The sequence below is a fragment of the Macadamia integrifolia genome, chromosome 1 (assembly GCF_013358625.1).
Source record: "Macadamia integrifolia cultivar HAES 741 chromosome 1, SCU_Mint_v3, whole genome shotgun sequence".
In the NCBI taxonomy this organism is placed as follows: Eukaryota; Viridiplantae; Streptophyta; class Magnoliopsida; order Proteales; family Proteaceae; genus Macadamia; species Macadamia integrifolia.
The window spans coordinates 9308799-9329676 of NC_056557.1; the positions used below are offsets into that span (position 1 = coordinate 9308799).

The 20878-nt window shown below is 39.5% G+C and overlaps 1 non-coding gene across 1 annotated transcript; it reads left to right on the forward strand.

The window, feature by feature from the left end:
- The first annotated feature begins 8526 nt into the window (after positions 1–8526).
- On the forward strand, positions 8527–8633 carry LOC122086609. Its single transcript, XR_006142491.1, has one exon. It is a non-coding gene; the product is annotated as a small nucleolar RNA R71 (small nucleolar RNA).
- Positions 8634–20878: the final 12245 nt, after the last annotated feature.

Below are 20878 nucleotides of genomic sequence, written 5' to 3' on the forward strand. Positions count from 1 at the left end.
CTTGGGGTCTCCTGAGCCATCAAACCTATCAGTCTACCATTTGAATTTTCTGGAATTCTTGCCCTAGAAAAGAAACTCATTTCCTCTGAATCCACTGCTTGGCCTTCTTAGCTTTTTCCCTACTCGAATCATGTTCTCCAACTTCTCTAACTGCTCTCTGAGTTTCCTTTCTTTCTCCGTCTCTGGAGGATCAATGAGGATGTGTGTTACAAATTCCTCTTCTTCATCTTCAATCACCACCCTAGAAAGAGGAACCCTGGAATAGGCCCCTCGCTTACCATTTGGATAGGGAGGTGAAGATCCTCTCTGACCAGTGATCTGACATACTCAGGTTCTCTTAAGTCAACTCGGGAAGAGTTCCCACGATGACCTGTTGCTCCATTCTATTCCACATCTCCTGTAATCGGTGCCGGTTCATTCCTGGGATCAGCTCTAGAAGGGTTCTGAAGTGTATGCAATACCAGAGCTATCCCTCTCTTGACTTCAGCCATTTTTGTTTGCAAGGTCTCAACGGGACGGACCCAGGGCTATTCGGGTGATTTAGAGTTATGAGGATCCATACTAATTAGGCTGTAAACACTTGGTGATAGACAGTCTCAAGGAGATGATGGAGGTGTCACTCGACTTAGGTGAGTCAACCGATTACCCTGACGTGTCCTATTAGGATTTAAAATGTAACCACAAGTGTACAGATTAGTGTAGCTACAGGTCGAACACAGGGAGAGCAGCCACTTTATTTTTTTGCTTCCTTTAATAATGCGAAAGTGAACCAATTAATAATGGTTGTGATCTAATTCTAACTACCATCCTAAACATATGTATCTAAAATAACATCCTAACCATTCATCATCTAAGAATTTAAATACGCAAGCCACACAATTAAAATTAAATAAATAAATAACTAAGAATAAACACCCCTCTCAATTAAAAAACAATGAAGGAAAAAAATGTTGAAATAAAAATAAAGTAAAAGAAAGGGGATAAAGCTAGAGAGAGGCTCACAAGTAGGTTTCTCTACTTAGCCCGAGGGATGCATCATAATATGAGCTTCCCTACTTGACTAGAGAGTCACTCTTACAAGGGTTACTCTACTTGGCTTTAGAGAAAGGGAGGCAATTAAAATAAAAACAATAAAATGATGGTTCTATGGCTAGGAGGGGCAAAGCCAATACATACACTAGCCATGAACCTTAGGGGAAAGGAGAAGCAATAATGTAATGACTGAAATTAAAATCCTAAATTAAGAAAGGGTAGTTAGAAGAGGGAATGAGAGGGGAGAGAGAAGACTATTGAAGAAGCCTACTTACTTGAATCAATGCTTGAACTTGAAAGCTTGGGTGATTTGAGATACTGCCAACCCTAAAAACCAGATTTGGAATGAACCAAATCTGAAATTTCTAGGCTTGGAGAAAAAAATCTTGAAAAAAAAACGAAACTTGAAAAAAAAAAAAAAGCTCCACAGCTCGTTTTCTTGTCACCTAGATCTAATCCTAGAATTATAACTTAAAAATTACAACTCAGTTGCATAAATCATAAACATAAAAGGTTGACTAAAAATAAAAGAGTGGTTGTATTAATTGAAATAAAAAGCTATTACAAAAGTGATTAAAGAAAAAATAAAGAACTAAAACTAAAGAGAGTGAGAGAGGGAGAGAGAGGGCAATTAAAAAAAACTCTAGAAGAAGAATGAAGTGTCCCCCCTCTTCTTACATGAGTTGTATTTATAGGGAATGGGGAGATAAGGTAACAAATTTCTCTTTCCTAAAAGGGGAAAAACCAAAATTCGTAGGTGAGATCTTTTGAGACCAACAGTGTTAAGGTGGAGGAGAGAGAAGAGAGAAATAAATTTGGAGAAATTTCCTATAATTTTTTTGCTTATTTTCTTTCCTTTTATTTATTTATTTATTTTTCTCTTATTTTTCTCCCTCTCTTCAAATCTTGTCCACAACCCTTGTTGGCAGATTTTTTTTCTTTCCCTAGAATTATTTTTCTTCTTGCTTTGTGTGATTTAGACAATCTTCTGGTGATGATGTGGAGGAGAGAGGAGATTTGGACATGATTTATTTCTCCCTTTTTTTCATTTCTTTTTTTTTTCTTCTTGCACAAGAAACCCCTCCCATGATTTTCCTTGCTTTGAAGATTTGGACAATCTTCTAATGTGATGTGGAAATCCCCTCCATGCCCTTAGTGCTTTAAGTGAGTGAAAAGTAAGAAATCTTCAACAAAATTCTCCAAAAAAAAGACAACCGTGAGATTCGAACTTGAGACCTCCTAGTGAGCAAGGGAATTTCACACACCATAGCTCACCAACTATACTAGATAGTTGTTGTTGGAGAGATATGACGTCCGATAATGTTTAAGGCCCTTAAAATATAAAACCTGCAAAAAGAGAGTAAAACCCAAGATAGCTCCATTCTAAACATGTAAAAATGCATGCTTTACTACTTAGATCTCACACATTAATGTGCTCATTAGAATTCCCCCACACTTAGACTTTGCTAGTCCTCAAGCAAAACAAAAAGAATAAGAATAAAAACAAAAAACCTAACTCACTTTCATAGGAATTACGGTTGTACTTAGCATGTGTAATAAGCCTTTAAACCCCTAGGTCACCCCTAGTGGATGAGTTATGTATCGTGGGTGTTTGCAGTGAATATACACCCACAATTCAGAATAAAAAATCCCAACCTTGGCTAAAGATAAGGGCCATATTGATCCGGAGCAAAGATAATTCCTCTTACACGGGACCCTCACACTTAAAATTTTATTACCCCATATCAATTCCAGGTACTAGCATATTTCTTAATTTGGAACTCACCTCGTCTCTTCCAAAACATCCTTATCTTAAGGCAAAACCACTTGTAAGGAAATAGGGAACCAATGACTAAGGCGGAGTGTTTTTCACCAAACATGTTACCAAGCATTAATGACATTTGCACATTTTTTGCTCCTTTTTTCGCTTAATAAACTCTATTTTACTCCACTACTTTTGGCCTGACTGACATGGTGGAGCAAACACCAGACACCCAAGTTATTATGTAGCTTCACTTTTTGCATATGCCCACAAAGATAGTGATGCTAGAGCTCGTTCAGAAGTTTCCTCCCTATGAATTTCAATCAAGACACCATGCTTCTTGAGGCACAATGCCCTATTTAGTTCCAAGGGAATCAACTCTTATTCTTCTTTATACCACATTTCACACTTCATTTAAAATTATGTATTTGTCAACTCATGCAAGATTAAAAAGAAAGTCTCCACTCCAAATCAAAAGTATAAGGAACCCACAGATTTACATATGATCCAACACCAAAAAACAGGGGTCTCTTATTTTTCAAAAGAATGTCCCATCTCAAGACACAGCCTTGATTCTTTCTTCTCAACAGGGTTTTTATATGTTCAAAATGGGTACCTTAATCAAAACTTTTATTTTCATGCATCAAGCAACCGAATGGTATGATCATTAGCCAAAAGCCAAAGTAGGACTTCATCCTTAGCAAGCTCAAAAATAAGAAGAAAAACAAACAAAACAAAGTGGAAAAAACAAAAAATGGTTTCCCTCCCACACACTTAAGTCATGCAATGTCCTCAATGCATGTAAAGAATTAAAAGCGAAGACAATGCAAGGGGGTTATACCTGATTAAAAGTTAGTCATCAGTGTAAAGAGGTTTATGGAGATCCATGACCTCTTCACTACCAGTAATAGGAAACTCAAGGAACGATTTCAAACGTTAACCATTAACCTTCGAAATTACCCCTGTTCCTGGATTCAGAATCTCCACAACCCCATGGGGATATACATTATGGACAATAAATGGGCCATTCCATCGAGATCTAAGCTTACCAGGGAAAAGATGCAATCGAGAGTTGTACAATAAGACCTTATCACCAATTGCAAAAGATTTGTGCAGAATGTGCTTATTATGAAAAGCTTTGGTCTTTTTCTTGTAAATCCTAGAACTTTCATAGGCATCATTCCTAAGTTCCTCCAACTCAGATAGTTGGAGCCTACGATGAATTCCCACATCAGAAAAATCAAAGTTGAGCTTTTTGATGGCCCAAAAGGCCTTATGCTCCAACTCAACTGGTAAGTGACAAGCTTTCCCATACACCAAACGGTAGGGTGACTGACCAAGGTCGGTCTTGAATGCAATCTGATGGGCCCACAAGGCATTAATGAGCCTAAGGGACCAATCCTTACTGTTGGGATTAATAGTTTTCTCTAAAATTTGTTTGATTTACCTAGTAGACACCTCCACTTGGCCACTAGTTTGGGGGTGATAAGGGATAGATAACTTATGGGTGATCCCACACTTTTTCATTAAGGCCTCAAAAGACCGATTACAAAAATGAGTACCCTTATCACTAATTATTGCATGTGGTGCACCAAAGTGGGAAAAAATGTTCTCTTTGAGAAACTGGACCACCAGTTTGTGGTCATTAGATTTACAAAGTATGACCTCTATCCATTTAGAAACATAATCAACGACCAAAAGTATGTACAAATTCCCAAAAGAATTAGGGAATGGTCCCATGAAATTGATGCCCCATACATCAAAGATCTCAACTACCAAAATAGAGTTGAGTGGCATCATGTTCCTCTTATTGATACGGCCAAACGACTGGCAGGCGGGATAAGCCTCGCAAAAATTAAAGGCATCTCTAAAAAGAGTGGGCCAATAAAATCTGTGTTGGAGAACCTTTGCAGCAGTCTTTTTAGGTCTAAAGTGTCCACCAAATGCATGATCATGGAAAAAAGAGAGAATGGAATGCTACTTATGATCAGGAACACATCATTGGATAATCTAATCTAGACATATCTTAAATAAATAAGGATCATCCCAGAAAAAGTAATTAACTTAGGAATGAAACCTATACTTATCTTAGGTGGACCTGTGATCCAGAGTCACACCTAAAACTAAGAAGTTGACAATGTCAGCAAACCATGGTTCACTGGACACTGCAAATAACTATTCATCTGGAAAGTTCTCGTTGACTGGAGAATCAATAGTTAAAGAATTGAGAAGCCGGGATAAATGGTCTGCAACTAGGTTTTCAACTCCTTTCTTATCCCTAATTTCTAAATCAAACTCTTGCAAAAGTAAAACCCACCTATTGAGATGGGCTTTGGCATCCTTCTTCTGAACTAGGTATCTAAGAGTAGAATGATCAGTATACACCATCACATGTTAATTAACTAAGTAAGATCGAAACTTTCTAATGCAAACACAACAGCTAAAATTTCTTTTTAGTGGTTGTATAATTGAGTTGTGCATCATTTAAGGTCCTACTAGCATAGTAAATGACAGTGGGTAACTTATTAATCCTTTGACCCAAAACTGCTCCTATGGTAAAATCCGAAGCATCACACATCAGTTCAAAAGGTCCAGTCCAAACAAGTGGTTGAACAATGGGTGCATTGATCAAATCCTTTTTAAGTTGCTTGAAGGATTCTAGGCACTATTTAGAAAACTCAAAAGTTTTGATCGTTGGCAAGTAATGAAGTGAGTGGTCAGGCTAACTGACTAAAGTTCTTAATAAACCTTCTGTAGAAACCCGCATGCCCTAGAAAAGACAAGACGTCCTTAACAGATTGAGGAGGAGGTAAATTATCAATTAAATCCACTTTGGCACTATCTACTTTAATTCCGTCCTTGGATATTACATGGCCTAAAACAATACCAGATTTAACCATAAAATGGCATTTCTCCCAATTTAAAACTAAATTCTTAGATATGCACATTTTTAAAACTAGAGAAAGATGATGAAGACATTAAAATAGGAATTCCCATGAATTGAAAAGTCACCCATAAATAATTCTAAGAATTTTTTGACCATGTCAAATGCTCATCATGCATCATTAGAACGTAGTAGGGGCATTGTAAAGCCCAAAGGGCATATGCCTGTAAGAAAAGTTCCATATGGGCATGTAAAAGTGGTCTTATGTTGGTCCTCTAAAGCAATTGGGATCTGGTTATAGCCAGAATATCCGTTAAGAAAACAATAGTATTCATGTCCAGCTAACCTCTCTAACATCTGGTCAATGAATGGTAATGGGAAGTGGTCCTTTCAGTCCTTCCAGGTGGCCACATTAAGTTTCCTATAGTCTATACACACTCCACCCTTATTGGACACAGGTTGGAATTAGTTCATTGTTGGCATTGGGAACTACAGTCACCCCAGACTTCTTAGGCACTACATGAACTACGCTTACCCATTGGTTGTCAGAAATAGGATAAATTATTTCATGATCCAAGCACTTTAGGATCTCTTTCTTAATGGCTTCCATCATCACTGGATTTTCTCTTCTTTGGGGTTCCGTGGAAGGTTTGGAATCCTCCATAAGATGTCTATGATGTTGCACAATAGAAGGGCTTATACCCTTAATATCAGCCATGGTCCAACCTAGGGCTTTTAACACTTTAAGTAACTCCTCTTCCTGGCTAGAAGTCAAATTTGAAGAAATTATTACAGGGAGAGTCTAGTCAGGTCCTAGGAAAGCATACCTCAAATTGGATGGCAACTCCTTAAGATCTAGCTTAGGGGGCTCAACTATGAAAGGTTTGGGAATGGAATTCGAAAGGGGTCCTAAGGGCTCCACAGGTGTGTGAAGACTCAAGACTTCAGAAAATAAATTTTCACTATCATCATCCAACTCATCCATACACTTGGAATTTTGAATCAAAATCAATATCAAAGTTGGTAATTAAATCATCAGAAAAATCCAGAAAATCCTCAAGCATATTGATCTCTTCTTCCATATGTGGTTTTTTGCCTATACTAAACATGTTAAACTCAACAGTTTGGTTGCCAAAAGATAACCTTAGGAAACCATTCCGGTAAATGATTAATGCATTACTGGTAGCCAAGAATGGTCTTCCTAGAATTATTGGGATCTCATCCTTGGTTGAGAAGGGCTTGGTATCTAACACAATGAAATCAACAGCGAAAATAAATTCCCCCACCTTTAGTAAGACATCCTCAACCATCCCTTAGGAATCTTAATAGACTTATCTGCCAACTGAAGAGTAGTTCCAGTGGTTTTCAATTCTCCCAAACCTAGTTGCTTGTACACATGATAAGGTAAAAGATTCATACTTGCGCCAAGGTCAAGTAAGGCATGCTCAATGTAGGTGTTGCCTATGACACAAGCTATGGTAGGGCTCCCTGGATCCTTATACTTGGCTGCTATAGGCTGAGTAATTATGGAACTAATGTTACCTATCAAGAACACCTTTTTGGGCACAGTAGTGATACGTTTGTGAGTACACAAATCTTTCAGTACCTTTCCATACGTGGGGATCTAGGATATGACATCCAAAAGAGGGATGTTCACTTCTACCTTTTTGAAGACCATTAAAATTTTATCCATGGAAGTAATCTTTTTTTTATTTACTAAGCGATTAGGAAATGAGACAGGAGGAACATAAGGACTATTAGAGATTTGCCCTTTCTCAGAAGAATCATTTTTGGTTTCCTCAGTCAAATCATATTTAATTTCAAAAGAATCTTTAGGCTCATCAGATGAACCTGGAACAAGAGGCACACTTGTGTCCTCAACTGAAGGAAAGTTAACAGGAGTAAAGGATGGGAAAGAGTTAGGAACACTCTGTTGGTACTCTCTACCACTCCTAAGGGCATACAAAACATTACATTGGTTGGAAGGCCCCTATTGGGTCTGACTTTGTACTACATTCACTGGTGCATTAGTTGGTGCTTGTGAGCTAAGAGACTGATGATGCCTAGGGTTAGGCTCTGATTGACTGGGAAAAGTTCCCTTCTCCCTCTCATGCATAATTGAGACAACTTAGGTGAGTTCTCTCGTAAGATTTTGATGGCTTGTCATGAGGAGGGTCATATTTTTTCCAAGTCACTTATTCTACTTGCTTCTCCAGTGTTGGTAAACCCAGGGGGTTGCTGATAAGATGATAGGAGAGGGGCCCTAAGAAAACTAGTCTAAGGTCCTACTTTTGGCCTAGGAAAAGTATTTTGGGAAAATATTGTTGTGCAAAGGGAGGCCTCTGGGGTCCAGGTTGACCTTGATTATGGAAATTAGAAGGCCCTGCTTGGTTGCCCTGATTCCAGGAGAAATTTGGGTGATTTCTCCATCCTGGATTGTAAGTGTTACTATATGGATTATTCTGGTATAAGGCATTAATACTATCATTAGAAGTGCCCCCAGAGGTATTGGGGCATTCTTTTATGACATGTCCAAGGGACTGGCACTAAGCACACATCTTAACCAAATTAACTGATGATGGCTCTCTAGGAACAATAGCCTCAATCCTCTTGATTAGGCTATCCAAATGGGCTTCCTCGGCTTTTATCCCATCCACAAAATATCCTTTCCCTCCTATGGTTCTTTCACTCTCTTGGGTTGATTCCCACTCACGGGTTCTGTCAGCTAAGTCAAGTAAGAATTCTCATGCCTTTCCTTCATCTGTAAATGATGTGAATCCCTCAGGGCGCAGAGACTCTATCATTTGTTTAGTTGGGTAATCAATACCCTCATAAATGTCATAAGTCTAGGCCATGGTGAGGGCATTCTTGCAGTAGATCCTTGAATCTCTCCATAAGTTTGGAAAAGGACTCACTAGGCTTTTGCCTAAACTGAAGGATATCACTTCTAAGCTTATTGGTCTTATGAGTTAGGAAAAACTTCTTAAGGAAGACAACTATGAACTGTTCCCACGAGGTTATGGAATTTGTGGGTAACCTATACAACCACTTCTTAGCTTGGTCTTTTAATATAAAAGTGATAAACCTAAGCTTAATAGCATCATCAAAAAGCTACTGGATCTTAATTAGAACACATACCTCTTTAAATTCCCTTAGAAATAGGTATGCTTCCTCAAAGGTCAGCCCATGAAAGTGGGGCAACATAGTGATGTATTGAGATTTGAGTTCAAAATTATTGCCCTGGGCTTGTGGTAGAACTATATAGGAAGGTTGGGTTGTTCTAGTAGGGTAGAACCTATCTTTCGAAGATTTAGGTGAAGGGTTTTGATGTTGGCCTCCTATATTGAAAGGTTTTAAAGAGAGCAAACGTATATGGTCATTACTTGTTGGATCTCTTCTTTCTAACTGATTCTTAGTATTACGTACCCACCTAACACTCATACAACAGAAAACTATCCACAACTAGAGTAATTTTTTTTTTATGATTTTTTTTTGGAGCTTATCGGCAGGGATCCGAGGTTGGTCAGGTCAATTCCTGAGGTACTGCTGCAGGGTGAAAGCTGTCTTTATCATACTATGAGGCATGGCGACCTCCACCGATACAACTATTATTGCAAGTTGTTCTTCTCTAGAATTCAATAAAAGAAAAGAAAAAACAAAACAAAAGCAAACAATGCACTCTGATTTACCAAAAGAAAGCAAAAAATAACGTGGAACTGTCTCCCCGGTAATGGCACCAAAAGCTTATTAGGATTAAAAATGTAACCGCAAGCGTACGGATCAATGTAGCTACGAGTCAAACATAGGAAGAGTTGCCACTTTATTTTCTTACTTCTTTTAACAATACGAAAGTGAACCGATCAATAATGGTTGTGATCTAATTCTAACTACCATCCTAAACATATGTATCTAAAATAATGTCCTAACCATTCATCATCTAAGAATTTAAATAAGCAAGCCACGTAATTAAAATTATATAAATAAATAACTAAAAATAAACACCCCATGCAATTAAAAAACAATGAAGAAAAAAAATGCTGAAAAAAAAATAAAGTAAAAGAAAGGGGATAAAGCTAGAGAGAGGGTCACAAATAGGTTTCTCTACTTAGCCCGAGGGATGCATCATAATATGAGCCTCCCTACTTGACCAGAGAGTCACTCTTACAAGGGTTACTCTACTTGGCTTTAGGGAAAGGGAGGCAATTAAAAAAAATAATAAAATGATGGTTCTATGGCTAAGAGGGGCAAAGCCAACACATACACTAGCCATGAACCTTAGGGGAAAGGGGAAGCAATATTGTAATATCTGAAATTAAAATCCTAAATTAAGAAAGAAAGGGTAGTCAGAAGAGGGAATGAGAGGGGGGAGAGAAGACTACTGAAGAAACCTACCTACCTAAATCAATGCTTGAACTTGAAAGCTTGGGTGATTTGAGATACTGCCAACACTAAAAACCAGATCTGGAATGAACCAAATCTGAAATTTTTAGGTCTGGAGAAAACAAATCTTGGAAAAAAAAAACTGAACGTGAAAAAAATAAAGATGCTCCACGGCTCATTTTCTTGTCACCTAGATCTAAGCCTAGAATTATAACTTAAAAATTACAACTCAATTGCATAAATCCTAAACATAAAAGGCTGAATAAAAATAAAAGAGTGCTTGCATTAATTGAAATAAAAAGCTATTATAAAAGTGATTAAAGAAAAAATAAAGAAGAATTAAAACTAAAGAGAGTGAGAGAGGGAGAGAGAGAGCAACTAAAAAAAACCCTCGAAGAAGAATGAAGTGTCCCCCCTCTTTCCTAAAATGGAGAAAATCACAATTGATAGGTGAGATTTTTTAAGACCAAAAGTGTTAAGGTGGATGAGAGAGAAGAGAGAAATAAACTTGGAAAAATTCCCTATAATTATTTTGCTTATTTTCTTTCTTTTTTTTATTATTTTTCTCTTCTTTTTCTCCCTCCACATCCCCTCCATGCCCTCTTAGTGCTTTAAGTAAGTGAAAAGCAGAAAATCTTCAACAAAATTCTCCAAAAAAAGACAAACGTGAGATTCGAACTTAAGACCTCCTCGTGAGCAAGGTAATTTCACACACCATAACTCACCAATAGGTAGTTGTTGTTGGAGAGATATGACGCCCAATAATGTTTAAGGCCTTTAAAATACAAAACCTACAAAATGAGAGTAAAACCCAATGTAGCTCCATTATAAATATATAAAAATGAATGCTTTACTACTTTTATTTCACACATAAATATGCTCATCATGTCCAAAGGGACCACAGAGAATACTTGAGGTGTGGAATTGTGCCTGAACCAAAAGTGGCTTATTTTAGGATTCTTGAATTCCCAGCCCCTTGTTCACACCGTCACTAGATTAACCACCAACGATCCATCCAAAGTTAGTCCGCTTAATGATAGGGGGTGGATAGGGTTTGATGCCCTTGGTCCACCCAATGTCATACGTGGGAGATTCATAAAAATAGCTTGTTGAGAATATTCCCATAAGACATTCCATGTAATAAAGTCATGCTTTCCTTGCTCTTTTCCCACTAGGTGTCATTCTTCCTGATTTTTCTCGGGACTTCTCGGGACTTGACGTGACTGCGACGGGATTGCCCCTGAGTCACATGTCTAGACTTTTTCCTTAAGAGGAGGGGCACCTTTTATTCAAAATCCACTTAGGAAAGAAATTCTTTATGATGGGAATATAATGTAGGAACGTCCCTTTCCAAGACCGCAAATAAGTTCTACAATTAGCTTGTGGTGCTCCTAGCTTCTTCTTCTATTTCCTACATGATTCGAGTATGTGGTGGATGCAATAGGACTGACAAGGCTTCCTTGACAGGTTCTATTTACGCAAGGTATGTGATCCTTTTGATATACCCATTAGCACGAGATCAAGGGGGTGACTTCCTTACCCATTAGTTATGACTACACACAAGGTTAAGCAATTGGCCATAGGGTGGTGGAACCATGAGTGATTGTGTGCAAATGTGTAATGTAGGGTATCCATCGTTTGATCTCAGAATTTTGTAAAATGCATGGACCTCCCCGAGGGTGCTCGCACAATTACGAACATCCTCACCATTTGATGATGCATTCGATCTCAGAATGTTATAAAGTGTGCGGACCTCCCTGAGGGTGCTGGCACAAATACAACATCCTTGCCATTTGATGATACCTTCCATTCTTGTATAGGAAGCGGGTATCATTTACCCTCAGAGTACTCTCCATGACATGAGCTGACCTCCCCGAGGGTGCGAGCATGACAGGGAGTCCCTTGCCAAAAATTCTGAACTTTATAACATTTGAACTTGAGACCTCTTGGTGAGCAAGAGAATTTTGTACACCATAGCTCACCAACTAAGCTAGGTAGTTGTTGTTACCAAAAACAAATCTTTAATCACTTAAAGATGTGGTCCATCGATCCTTGTTGGCATTTGGAGTATTCCTTGTACCTCTGGGACAATTGCAAACGGGCTGGTTCTGCATCTCGGTTCAGTTCTGATCCATTATTCTTTTTCTGACCCGAAAAAGAATAATCATTTGTACGGGTGACCAAACGAATGTGTACTTTTAATTGAACACGTCCATCTTGCTCAGATTTTCATCCTCTTCGCAACCATGGAAAGAAATAGGACCTCTTTACGTGTAAAATTGAAGATATAGCGCCCGATAGTCCTTAAGGCCTTGAAAATATAAAACCTGCAAAAAGAGAGTAAAACCCAAGGTAGCTCCATTCTAAATATGTAAAATACATGTTTTACTACCCTTGATTTCACACATAAATGTGCTCATCAACTACTATCCCACAAAAGCTATTGTAAAGAAACCTGTCAACGTGATGGAAACTAGAAGTGGGAAAGACTACAAGGGAAGGCTCTAGCAGTAGAATAGCCAAGGGCTAATGAAGCCAGAACTAGTAGCTTGAAGAAAGAACCGGAGAACCCAGTCTTTGCTCAACTTGAGAAGTCCCAAGCAAACATCCCAATTTGGGGATTCTTGATGGCATTCTCCACACACCGTGAAGCAGTCTTGAAATCTCTCACTAATGTGTAAGTGTTGATCGAGATAAATCTGGCACATTTGACATATATAGTAGTGGCAACATATGCGGTACAATCCTTGATGTTTTCAGAATTAGAGCTTCCCAAAGGAGCCCAACACAATCAAGCTCTCCACATCACAGTAGAATGCCTTGACAAAGTGGTTCCCAGGTTCTTGTTGACAATGGGTCTACTTTGAATGTGCTACCATTGAGGTCGGAAAAGAGTATTGGAATCAACCTGGAAGAAATGAGGCCTACCACACAAACCATATAGGCATATGATAATAACATGAGGAAGATCCTTAGCATCATTACCCTTGCCGTAAAGATTGGCCCGGTGAAGTTTGATATTGATTTCCAAGTTATTGATATTCTGGCAGCCTTTAACATGCTCTTGGGAAGGCCCTGGTTGCATCCTGTGAAGGAAGTCTCCCCTAGTCTCCACCAAAAAATGAAGTTCATCTATGAAGGAAAGGTGGTCACAGTAGCCGGAGATCCCGAAGTGATTAACACTTTAGCCAACATTGAAAATGGGGAAGAATAAACCAAAAGGTCCAACTAAGTGGTTTTGAACTAGATACAACTTGTGCAGCCATTGCCAAAGAAGGGCCAAATGAGGAAGTCCCAGCTAACTATGAAGCCATCTGGAGTCTGCCAGTTAATCAGATGATGATGAATATGCAGTATTTTCTTAGCATGAAACTGAGGAAATATCATCAAGGAGTTCCAAAGCAGCCTAGTTTGGCAGTGAACAAAGGCAAGAATGGTCTCGGGTACACTCCTCTGACCACCAAAGGATAGAAAGTGCTGAAGATGACTAGGAAGATCTCTGTCTCGTACTACCCTACTCTCAATGGGTATTTTATAAAAGAATGAGAGGATTTCCCCTTTTGTTGAAATATGGAGCTATGGTTTGATGAAACTACCGTAAAAATGTAACAAGGATTTGAAATATTTTTCCAAGATGAGTTCGACTGGGTGACTCATGAAATGGAACAATAGAAGATGTTAGTCAATGAAAGTGACAACGATAGTTGCACCACTGGGATAGCAGAAATTACACTGATTGAGACTGGGTCTTCCTCTAGTGATCCTACAACATTGATCCAATCAAAGGAGGCACCAAGTCCTCGATTTCTCTTGAAGATAGAATGGGAGAAGAAGATAAGGGTCACCTGGAGTCTGCATCTTCCCATTGATTTGAAAGGCTTCATTTGCTCCCTCCTATGAGAGCCAAGAACGCGAGAGCTACATGAGCTTAAGCCTCGCCCTTTCAAAGGAAAAAGTGTGTATGCAAAGCAAAGAAGAGCACAGAGAATGATGATCAGTATGTATTATGCCCGAACCAATTGCAACGGGGAGTCTTGTGAAGGTGGTCAAAGATGTGACCGAGGCACCGGGATGGCATCCCTCAGCATGAGATTGATCAGTTGGTATTCATGAAGAAGCAGGCACCTGTCAAAAGGAACCACTGCTCCATAGAAGACACAGCAGCAACTTTTTCAGAAGGAGAAGAAGGCCCTTTGACACACCTCCTCATCCATCAGGCCACTGAACTGCTCTTGAACTGGACAAACATTAGAGAAAACTTCAAGTCTGCTCATGCTATTCAGTCGACCAGCCTGAATACCCCTGGCAAAAGCATTAAGCCAGTTATCAAGTCTATAGTCGAGCCTATTGTTTATGATTCTATGTCAACCTCCCCTCTTGAGAAGAGTCTAGAGTCCTTGTATGTCGATTCTATTACTCCTTCTCTCATGAATGAAATTTCTGATTCTGAGTACGACTTGCCTCCTTTTTCTGATGATGATCTTAATAAATACCAAGAATTAATAAAACTATATAAACCAAAGAAACCCAATCCATCGATGAGGATACTCCAGTTATTAATCTAGGAACTAACCAATGCCTTTGAGAGGTAAAAATTGGCACTACCCTTGATGAAAAAAGAAGCAGAACAAATGATTAGTCTTCTGAAAGAATCCGTCGAGGTATTTGCTTGGTCTTATGAGGATATTCCTAGTGTCGACCCCAACATTATACAGCATCGATTGTCGACTTACTCTGAGGCAAAGCTGGTAAAGCAGTAGCTCTGAAGAATGCGGCCAGAATGGAGTGAGAAAATCAGAGAAGAAGTTGTAAAGCAATGGAATGCAGGGTTTTTATAAGTAGTGAAGTACCCCCAATGGTTGACCAACATTGTACCAGTATCGAAGAAAAATGGCAAGGTATGAATGTGCATGGACTTCTGAGATCTTAACAAAGTAAGCCCTAAAGATGATTTCCCATTACCTCACATTGATGTATTGGTGGATAACACGGTGGGGCATGCTTTGTTATCATTCATGGATGGATTCTTGGGATACAACCAAATAAGCATGCACCTGGAATATTGTGAGAAGACAGCCTTCAACACTCCGTGGGGAACCTATTGTTACAAGGTGATGCCTTTTGGGCTAAAGAACACCAGGGCAACTTATCAAAGAGTAGCTACAGCCATATTGCATGACATGATGAACAATGATGTGGAATTCTATGTGGATGACATGATAGTAAAGTCAAAGATTAACAAGGGCATATTCTAGCGCTAAGGCATTTCTTTGAAAGAATTAAGAAGTATCAGCTGAAGTTGAACCCTTAGAAGTGTGTATTTGAGGCAATAGTAGGAAAGTTATTAGGTTTCTTGGTAAGTGAAAGAGGCATTGAAGTCGACCCTATCAAAATCAAGGCAATTCCAGAAATGCCCCCACCTCGGATGGAGAGGCAAATACGAGGATATTTGGGTCACATCCAGTATATTAGTAGGTTCATAGCTCAGTTGACTACAATCTGTGAAGTAATTTTCAAGCTGTTGAAGAAGGATCAGCCCACAGAATGGAATGATCAATGCCAAAAAGCTTTTGACATAATCAAGGGATATCTCATGAACCTACCAGTATTGACACCACCAGTGGAAGGAGATCCACTTTTGTTGTATCTGTCTATAGGAGAATACTCCATAGGTTCTTTGCTAGCACAGAAGGAGACAAAAGAAGAGGTAGAGCATGCCATATGTTATCTCAGCAAGATGTTTCTGGAGTATGAGACGCAGTACACATCTTTGGAAAGAACTTGTGCTACACTGATTTGGCAACGAAAAGGTTACAACACTACATGGTTTCTTATCCGGTGCACTTGATCTCAATGATGGATCCCATCAAATATCTCTTTGAGAAACCAGCTTTAACTAGAAGGATGGCCCGTTAGTTGCTTTTTCTATCAGAGTTTGACATCACCTATGTTACTCAGAAATCTATCAAGGGGTAGGCCATAGCCGATCATTTGGTTGCCCATCTCACAGAAGATGGAAGATCCTTGGATGATTCCTTTCAAGATGAAGGAATCGCCGCAATGGAGGAGGAAGACATAGTTAAGGAATGGCAGTTATTCTTTGATAGAGTGGCTAACCAAAAGGGGTGTGGTGTGGGAATATTACTCATCACTCCTGATGGCCTATATTTACTTTCATCATTCTGCCTCGATTTCCCCTATACCAACAACATTGCTGAGTATAAAGCTTGTGCTTTGGGACAAGAAATAGCCCTGACCATTGGGGTTAAAAGGATCAAGGTATATGGATATTCATTCATTGTCATTTATCAAACACAAGGAAAGTGGAAAACTAGAGATGAAAAGCTGAAGCCATATCAGGAACATCTTGAAGAGGTAATTTAACACTTTGAGAAGATCTCATTTGAATACTTCCAGAGAGATAACAATAGGTTTGCTGATGCCCTTGCAACCTTGGCTTCCATGGTAGAATGCAACCCAATGGCTAGGGTCCGACCATTCTTCGTAGAACAAAGAAGCAGGCCCATTTATTAGAATTCAGTGAATTCTCTCACTCTGGATGGTCGGTCTTGTTTCACTCACATAGTGGATTTAATTAGAAAAAGGAAGTATTCGGTTGAAGCAATTGATAGAGAAAAGAAGTTTCTATGAAGATATGCCACCCAGTTTATTCTTCAGGCGGATCTGTTATACAAGAGGTCCTATGATGGAATATAGTTTTTGTGTGTGGACGAGAAGCAAGCTACAACTGTCATGGAGGAAATTCATCAAGGTCTTTGCGGACCCCACATGAATGCCAAGATGTTGTCTAAGAAGATTCTTAGGCTGGGATACTACTAGAACATAATGGAAGCAGATTGCATGGACTTTGTTAATAAATGTCACAAGTGTCAGATATTTGCTAACATTATACATATCCCACCATCCGAGCTGCATTCACTCAGTTCACCTTGGCCATTCTCCACTTGGGGCATCGATATCATTGGAAAGGTCAACCCCAATGCATCCAATGGTCACGAATTCATCTTGGTAGCCATTGATTATTTCACTAAGTGGGTAGAAGCTCAGTCCTATGCGGTCCCCAAGTCTGCTAAGGTAGCCAAATTCATCCAAGAAAATATTATTTCCTGATCTTAAGTACCTCAAGAATTGATATCAGTTCAGGGATCCCATTTCTGGGGCAAGACTGATAAAATCTACACAAAGTTTGGTATCAAAAGACATCGATCTACCACTTATAGGCCGCAGACCAATGGGGCAGTAGAAGCAGCCAACAAGAACATTAAAGTCATCCGATAGAAAATGAAGGAAACACACAAGGATTGGGTTGATAAGTTACCCCTTACCTTGTGGGCATACCGGACTTCTGTGAGATCCTTGACGGGGGCCACCCCATTCTCTTTGGTCTATAGGGTTGAGGTGGTTCTACCCGTGGAAATCTTGGTACCATCCCTAAGGGTGCTTCTTGATAGTCAGCTACCTGAAGGAAAGTGGGTGAAGGCCAGACATGATGAGCTCAACTTTCTCGACAAAAGGCGCATGAAAGCTATGGATAATCTAAAGAAATATCAATTGAGAATGGCTCGTTTCTTCAGCATGATTGTGAAGCCCCATCACATAGAGGTGGGAAAACTTGTTATTTGGGAACAAAGAGCCCCAATTCATGACCCAAGAGGAAAAATTAGGCCAAACTGGAATGGCCCATTCACTGTCAAAGAAATTCTACCAGGCAAAGCTGTGAAACTCATAGACCACAACAGCAAAGAAATACCTGGACTGGTCAACATGGATCAACTTAAGAAATATTATGTCTAAAAGGGTGAATAACATGGACTACGTCAGAACTGATTCCTTTCGAGGGATATGTAGGCAACTTGACATGTGCAAGTGCAGTCTCAACCATCTAAACGCAATAAATTGGTTCCTTGATTAATAATCAAAGTATCTTAAAAGATCATCATATTTTGTGTCGCCCAAGAATCGTCATTTAGCATGAAAGGCCATTACGTATCTATCATCTACCCATTGGTCTGTCACTTCTTCTCTAGGATTCTATCCACCAGGAATTGCCATTTAGCATACAAGGCCATTAGGTATCCATCATCCATCCATTGGTCCTCACTTCTTATCCAGGATTTTATCCCCTAAAAAGAAAATTGCCATCTGGCACCAGTTTATTCTCTATCATTGATCAGTAAAAAAAGAGCTTGATGCAATAGTGATAAAGTCTAGTTTGAGTCATTAGCTAATGAGTAATGCTTTATTAAATCATCATATCTCTTTGTTTGTGTCGGTTTCAGGAAAACTCATGGACTCATTGGATAGACGTTGAGGAAATGGACTTTAGACATAAATATGTGGCCACCAGGATTCTTGAAATCCATGAATGTGTCATTTCTTGGCCAGATTGGATGTGTGAAGCTACATCACTAATTACTCTGGCAAGTGCCTCAACACTAGGATGCCAACCTATATGTATTTCGGTTTGGATTAGTAGAGATTTGCCCAATCTCGAAGAATTCTGGGTTAGTATGTTATCTCTACCCAAAGGCAGTTTGCTCCAACCATCTTTGAAGAAAAATTACTCAGAGAAAATTCAAGACTTCTTCGGATGGAAAGAAGAGGAAGAGAAGCAATTTGTCAGGTATGGGAAAATCGACATTTTAAAGGTGGCCCAGATCTTCATCCAAGTTCTACCAATGGGAGGAATCCATCAACAGAGACAATAAGATGCTTATTTAATTTGCATGATATCTCACTATGTTCTCTGTACTCCCAGACGAGGTGCGTTGTCTAATCTGATTAAGGTAGTAAAACAATTGAAGAAAGGAGGTGATATCATCCCTACGGTTCTTGTAGAAACACTAAGGGATTTGATGATATGACCTATGGCCATAAATTTGGACTAGATCATTATTAGGGGAGTCCTACTATTTTTAGATTTTGCTCCTCAAAAAACTAAAGTTAACCAAGCGATAAAAAGGTGGCCCACTCGGAGCATTTCGCTACCAAGACAAGAGGGAAGTTTTGGAATTCGACCTCATTACTGATTGGGAGAAGTACCTGCATGAAAGAACTATGTAAGATATCGCATAGAAGGACTCAGGGAGGCCACAAGAAGATTTTTTGATGAAGACTCCTGGTTACATTTATGTCAAGTTGATGGGAATGACTTAGACATCCTTTTATTTGCCTATGTACATCAGCCAACAATATGAACTCAAGGAGACGGACCCAGAAGAGTTAGTGAACTTTCACCCACCTCAAGAATTGTCTCCCCACCTTATTACTCACCGATCCCACCTATGGTAGGAACATTATTCCCCTTTCATGTAATTGACTTGGTAATAGAATGAGGAAGTGTTTGGATTTTCGTGTTATACCAATTATTCTAATTATGACTTGAGTTATGGAATTGATTGTGCCTAAGCATTGCAATCAAATAAAAAATAAAAAAATAAAAAAATAAGATTTCTTTGTAACAAAGATAAGTTTTCATTCATAAGATGCTAAAATAAAATGATGAACAAACAAGGGGAGGGAAAAAGAAAAAAAAATATATCCATGTGTTTGTGCTTTCAGTAAATGCAGGAACAAATCCCTATAAGTCAAAAGCCATCATCTGAGCTATACTTTGAACCATCCACATTGAATGCCGGGGAATCCGTAGATACGAGTCCAGCCTACTCTAGCCTTTGGGTCAGGTCCTGACTCAGTACTCCCTACCATGTGATCTCTTGATCCTTGGCAACTATCACCTCGCACAGGCCATAGTGCATCCTCCTAATCTCAGCATAGACCTCTGGGGACACCTGAGAAAGAGCATATCAGCCAGAGGAAATCAAGAGTTAATTGGAGGATGATCAGATACTTACATAATCATAAGAAATAGGGCAGCCCAAGGGAAGTGTCTACAACTGTGTTCAACTCCAGAAGATGAGGGAGACTGGGGTTGGCAGCATTGGGATAGGTCCAGGCAGGGAAGCCACGAAAGCGGATGTTAGCAATCCTGAAAGACCCGCCGGCACTGGTAGAGGGTCCTGCTTGTGTAGGATCCGTAGCACTGGCATGTGACCAAACAGCAGAAGGATCTACACGTCTCACTCTCCCCTGAAAGAACATCAGTCAAGACTAAGACAGAAAGGAATTTGAATGAAATACTCAAGAAAGGGCAACATACCACTGGACCACACTGTCTCCTCCTTCAGGAAGGTTCTGCAATCCCTATCCTAATCTAGAAAAGAGTCCTCCCATACTCCGGCAGCCAAGTGCTCCATCTCGTTTTCTGGGATGATCTCTGGGCAATGCATGGTGGGTGGAGGAAGACTGGGAGAAGGGCGTGGCTTGATATCCGACCATTGGGGTACTACTCTCTCTCCCAAATACCAGGTGTGACCCCACATTCCCTAAAAAAGGACTCAATGCTCGGATAAGTGCCTAACCAAGGCTAATTTTTCAAGATCTGGAAATATGAGGTCATGGAATGGTCTCCAAGTAACTTGCGAAACCAAGGAGAAGTATGTACAGCTGAAGATGAAAGGAATTTCAATGTTAGACACGACATACCTTGGTAAGATCGTTCAAAAGAGAATGAGAGGTGGTCCCCAAAGGATGGCATCAAGCCCTGAGCACTTGATTATCTCCCCACTTCGTGGCTATAGGGTAGAAGAGTGCCTCAGGGTTCCTTAGTTTGGGAGCTATAGTCCCCAAATACTCAAAGCACTAAGGCTGTTTCAAGAAATTAAAGTAAGAAAGTGCATTCCAAATGAATGAAAGGAAATGAGTACAAGAAGGGAAGTTACCTGAATAATGAAGCCTAC